Raw genomic sequence first — 6,697 nt, forward strand, 5'->3', positions numbered from 1 at the left:
TATGGAAGGAAAGATATTGAAGTGGAAAGATATGGTTATTAAGCTGTAAGTATTAGTGTCACTTTACTGGTAAAAGAAGAAAGGAAATAATGACAAAATACAAAATGATAAAAATTTTAAGAATATCAGTTATTCAACAGCACCCATTATTTTGTTTTTGTTTCATTTTTGTAAGGAATCTATGAACCTCAAGTTCACATCATAGAATTTGGTAATATGCAAAAATAATTACAGAAATGGTCATCAGAAATGGAAGAACTAAGAAGTCAGGAAAAACTACAGTGCAGTAGGTGAATTTGTCTTAATCGTCTCTCCTATGAAAACAACACAAATGTTAGAATTAAAAACATAATCATCGGGACGCCTGGGTGGCCATCAGTTAAGTGTCTCTGACCTCAGCTCAGGTCATGATCTCGCGGTTCATGAGTTTGAGCCCCGTGTCAGGCTCTGTGCTTAGAGCTCAGAGCCTGGAGCCTGCTTCAAATTCTGTGTCTCCTTCTCTCTCTCTCTGCCCCTCCTCTGCTTGAGCGCTCACTCTCTCTCAAAAATAAACATTTAAAAACTGTTAATGTAATCATTTTAAAAGAGTTATCGAGGGGCGCCTGGGTGGCGCAGTCGGTTAAGCGTCCGACTTCAGCCAGGTCACGATCTCGCGGTCCGTGAGTTCGAGCCCCGCGTCAGGCTCTGGGCTGATGGCTCGGAGCCTGGAGCCTGTTTCCAATTCTGTGTCTCCCTCTCTCTGTGCCCCTCCCCCGTTCATGCTCTGTCTCTCTCTGTCCCAAAAATAAATAAAAAACTTTGAAAAAAAAATTTTTTTTTTAAAAAATAAAAGAGTTATCGATCTGAAAAGATAGTAAGCTAAAGTCCTAAAACGCAACGCCATGTCCTCCTGGTGGCACCTGCCAGTATCACACTCGGGGCTTTGATGTGCTATCTTTACACAGTGAGAAATTCTAAGTCAAGCGCCAGACTCATCAAAAGTAAGTCTCAGAGAATACCCTTCTTTGTATTAAGTTGGAATTTCAGGATGGGCAAGCATAAACATGCTTCTCTTTCCCTCCTTAAAAAATAAATAACAAAGGAAAAGAATACCGGAGTGTTGAGCCCAGCATGAGAAAGAAGAGACTAAAACGTTCCTGAGAAGTTTTAGCCACAGCATTGGTTTCTTTAGGTTTACACATAATCTAGGTGGAGCAGGAACATCAAGCCACAAATCTGATTTTAGAGAGTCCCAAAATGGTACTCTCCCAGACACCAAGCAGAATCAAACACTTCAACTCTCTGCAAAAAGGATATTTATTCCAGGCCTCCAGAAACTGGCATACTTTTTTGAAAGCCAGGACCAGGATATAAAGCTTAGCTGGTGACAAAGGAAGTAAGATAATCTGAACAAAACCATAAGAAAAATAATATGGAGCAGAAAGAGAGTCACACTGAATTTTAAGTACTGAAAACCAACATTATTTTTTAAAGATAATTATATTTAAACAAATAAAGAACAAAGCTGAAAATATGTGTAGGGAACAGGAAAATATAAGAGGTTAAATAGTAAATAGAAATTTGAGAATGAAAAACAATTAAATTTAACAATTCACTGGACATTTCTGATGGGAGGTTAGGCAGAGCAGAAAACATACTTAGTGAAATGGAATATATATAGATCTGAAGTATCTGCATTTCAGCATGGAAAGATAAGATAGAGTAAACTCAAAGAGAAGTTGGGATATAGAAAATAGAGTGAAAAAAGGTGAAAATACTAAAAGGAGAGGAGGAAAGAAGAATAAAAGCAGAAGAAACATTGAAAAGATTACAGTTGATAATTTTCTAGAGCAAAAAAAAATTGTTTCAAAACCCTCAAAACTTTTCAAGCAGAATAATTCAAAATAAATCCACAACCTGACACATCAGAGTAAACCAGTATAGAAAGCAGATAATGAGCATTTTTTTAAAGAACAGGAGAAAAATAAAACACTACTTTCAAAGAAGTTTGACACCTAACTTCTCAACAAGAACAATGCAAGCCTGAGAAAGTGGAATGATGCCTTCATTGTGAAAAAAATAAAACATAGAAAGCAAAAAACAAGAGCCCACTTAGGATTCAGTTCTCAGTATAAATATTCTCCAAAAGTAAAGACATTTAAGACATGGACACAGAAAAAAGGAAGTTTCCATCCTCAAGCCTACACTAAAGGTAAATCCCTAAAGGATATGTGTCCGTCAGATGAAAATGATCCTGGATAGAGTTCCATAATGGAATAGATAATTAATGTGTAGATAAAAATTGACTATGTACAGTAAAAAACAATATTTTGTGGAATTTAAATCAACTAAAATTAAAATACACAAAAGCAATACCATATAATTTAGGAGGAGAGTAAAAGCTTTATACGAAATTTCTCTGTTATTCAGGAGAGAAAATATTGGCCTTGATTGACATTAGAATTTGATGAGTTAAGGATGCATATGTAATTTCTAGGTTAGTCATTCAGTGGGCATTGATACCACACGTGTAAGGAGAAAAAGTGATTGAAGCCATTCTCAAACAATCAAAATCAGACAGAGAGTAAGAGGTGGGGGGGGGGGGGGGAGGTAGGGACAAAAAGAATGAAAAGCTACAATAAGTGGAATAAATAGAAAGCACAAAATATCCAAATAGGTTAGTAATTCTATGAATTACAAATACAAAAAGTCCTTCAATTAAGGAATAAAGAATAATGATAGAAAAAAAGGCAAAAACAGATCATATATCACATCAGAACTTCACTAATAGAAATTGTAAAGCAAGTGCTTCAAGCAGAAGGAAAAAGACTCCAGATACGAAGTATGAGATACAAGGAAAGAAGAAAGTAAGTTACAGATGTGTGTTAGCAAATTTAAGCAAACATTAAATGCACAGAACAGTAATAACACTCCTAGTTGACAAAGTAAAAGTACAAGAAATGTACAAGAGATGGCAGAAATGGTGTTAAAGTGTTCCAATTTTATGACATTAGCTGGGCAAAATTGCTTCTTCATTTCCCATTTCTGACATTTCAGTGGAGGCCTTGTTTCATGTCCTGTGCCTTTGTTGATGTTATTCCCTTAGCCTGGTTAGCTTTCCTTCCTTTCTATTTCCAGTTATTCAAGCACTATCTCAAGGCTTTACTCAGATGGCAAACCCTTTCAAATGGTCCAAAATGTCTCTCTTCTGCACTCCCATAATCCTGTGTATTAAACTCCATTTTAACACAGATTGTTCCTGTCTCATATTTGCAGAGACTATTCTGAATTCATGTTACTTTTTCACAAGATGCTTAGTATTTCTCGTAGGAGTGGATACATCCATGTACAAATGGTCAAGCATACATTTACAAATAAATCCTCGGTCTAAATGTATTTCAGTAGCATAAATCTGTATCACCAATGCCTGCTGGAGACCTTATTTTTTCTCATCAGATAAATTTTAACATGTAAAGAATACATACTTAAATACATGTACCCAAATCTTTTATGAAATCATTACCAAAAAAAAAAATGTGCCAATCATATAGCATTGATACTGTGTTTATATAGGAGTTCCAAGAACAAAGAGATGTTTTAGGCCTCAAAAAATGCAAATCAGGAAGTAGAGAAAAGCTCAAACTTCTTATCCTCTGACTAAGCTTTTTGTAATCCAAAACAATAGGTTTTACCTCTGGTTTGATTTCAAATGAGTGCTTAGGCTAGCTTTTGTTCAATTCAACATCCTTGTTTATTTCTAACGGAAATTTAGAAAATGCCCGTTGGGTCTCTGTAATGTCAGTCTTTTTCACTTTTGAAAAGGGGCTAAAGAAAATAAAAGAAATCTTAAAAAAAATCTCTAAATCTCAAAACCATAAACAAAAGTTCTAACTCTAAGTCAAATGTAATTATGCAAACCCTGAATTCCAACTAATGAGGTCATATAAAATAATACACCTGTTTCTTTCACTCAAATCCTTCAAGGAAGACTGTTAATGAGAAAAACACAATAAAAATCAGCCCAAGTGAAAGAATGACTTAAGGATCTCCTACAGGCTTTATTTGAGAATGATTTTCTGAAAAGATCTGAAATCTTTGGAATGGAGAAGCTGACAAAAGAGGGAAGCTTCTGAAAGGAAGAAATAATTATGGAGGTAATTGGCAAAAGAGAAAATGAATGATTAGCTACCAAGTCAGTAGAATATAAAGCACCTAAAGCTTAGAAAATACAAGTCATGAAGGAATGTCTTCCTCTGGCTTCACTGGGATTACTTCCTACATGGGCCACATTGTGAGTGCAGTCACCAGAACGGCTTTCAGGAATTTCAAATATTAATTGGGTTATTACTTAGTTTGAAAATATATATAGCACAGTACACTTAGCACTACAAGATAATGATTCAAGATGATTCTCTTAAGAATAGTTTCCTTTCCAATTAAACCTCCTAATACTTACAATAAGTATTTCATTTGTAAATTGCTACTTCTCAGACATGCCCTATTAAAACACATCTTGAACCTCTTCCAAACTGCTCAGTCTATACTGAGCTATCAGGAAAACCTAACCTATTAAGGCAAAGAGGGGTTTTGAATAAGGCAATGTCAACAATAACGTATTTATTTTCTTCTTTTTTAATGCTACTGTCTGCTTGTCAGGCCGGCCTATACATGGAGGATTGCATAAGGATCAGGAACTGTCTTGCTATCAAATATCTCCCTGACTAATAGTTTCAATTTTCAAAAACAACATGCATAATAATGACTTTGATAATAATTATAATTTTTTAATAATTATTACCATTGTTACTATATTAAAATCAGACTCTTATGGATTCTAATTATTTCTTTCATTATTTCATCATCCTCCTACAAATTACTTTAAATTTTTTTTTTAATTTTTTATGATGCCTTATTCATGGTTGAATGAAGCGAAATTTATGCCTAGTAAAATAATTTTTTTAATTTCTTCGTTTAACACACATGGTGACACCTAGGGGATTAATGGTCAATATGTGGGCTTAAAAGACAAATAAATCTGACATTTCTCCAAGGATGGAAAAACTATTAAAATATCACTGATAATTTAATATGAATAGAAAATGTTAATAGATCTTTCTCTCAACCAAAATGCCACAATAATCTCAATATATATTTGTAATACATAAACCATGGAATACCTAACAGAAACAAATACATTTTGAAATTTTCAAAAGGTTATACCTTAACTTAATGGTTCAGAAAACCTAGGTTTTACTAACTAATTTCTTCAAATTTCAGGTAGTAGGTCCCCCATGTGCTTCTCATAATATTTCCCATAACACTGCTGATGGCTCCACTGGTAACTGAACAATAGCTAAGTGCTAAATTTGGCATTAACTCATCCTAGGAATTTTCTAGGAACAATGATATCCTAGCTAACTCTTAAGATTTATTTTCCTATGGAAAAAAAAAAGTTTTATTTCCTATCCCCTGAAGACTGAATGTATGCAAAGCTAACAACAGCGGCAAAACAGCCATAAACATTACAACTATCACTTATTAGGGATTAAATGTATGCCACATAATGTCATAAACTCTTCAAAAGATCTTCCAATTTAAATTTTCTTTTTTCTTTCAACCTTTACATCATTTCTTCTTTCTCTCTTTCCTTCCTTCCTCCCTTCCTTCTTTCCTTCTACAATCATGGATCTAACACTAAGACTATGCCCATGAACAATAATTCTTGCTCTCACAAAACTTAGATTTCTTTGTGAAAAGAAGAGTAAGGCGTGATCATGTGAGATCATGACCTGTAGCCGAAATCAAAAGTCAGACGCTTAACCAACTGAGCCACTCAGATGTGTCTAGTCATGTACATTTTATTCTTATTTCTCACAATAAATCAATAAACACAGAAATAAAGTAATGCATGAATACCTACATTCAGTTAGTGCATAAGGGCCGAATTTGCTAAGAAGCACCTATTTGTGAAGGTATATATAAAAGGAGGTGGCTCTTTATTTCAGGTTGTCAAGTAAGGACTTTCTGGGGACATATTATTTGAAATGCATCATATATTTGGCAAAGGACCAAGCCATCTAAAGGAAGAAACTTCCAGGAAAAAGGAACAACAATTGAGAAACATCAAGGTGGAATGAGCCTGACCTGTTAGAAGGAAAGCAAGATCAGTGTGCTGGGAATAATAGTCAGGAGCCTTATTGTATAGGATTTTGAAGACCATATGATGAAGTTTAATTTTACTGCCAAACTGGCATATAAATCAAAAATCTATTAAGTCAAAGCTATTAAGTTTACTCCCGCATTAACTTTAATACTTGCTGTTATAATATCCGTGATGATATTTTTAAATTTATAAAATTCAGGCATAAATGTTGTATCATTTGATCTTCAAAGCACACCTCAAAATAATCTCTAATCTGTATCTGCAGAAACTGAGCTTGAAGACCTAGCCTGAGGTTAAGGAGTTACTGAAGTTTAAACCTAGGACAAAAACTCAGGTCAGGGTTTTGAAATGCTTACATTCTTTCCACTATACAAAGCTGATCTTTGAGTTCCAAATCAAAATAAAAAGTCTATGAAAACTTGCGTGTTTGTAATTGATTTAAGCTCAGGGGACTAGAATATAACATTCTATCAGTTTTACAAATACAGATACGCTTATAACATTGATTCAAAATCAGATGATCAATGTCTAGAAAATTCTCATCTCCACAGATTG

Source organism: Puma concolor, chromosome E2, assembly GCF_028749965.1.
Source record: "Puma concolor isolate L17-30 chromosome E2, mPumCon1.1.hap2, whole genome shotgun sequence".
NCBI lineage: Eukaryota > Metazoa > Chordata > Mammalia > Carnivora > Felidae > Puma > Puma concolor.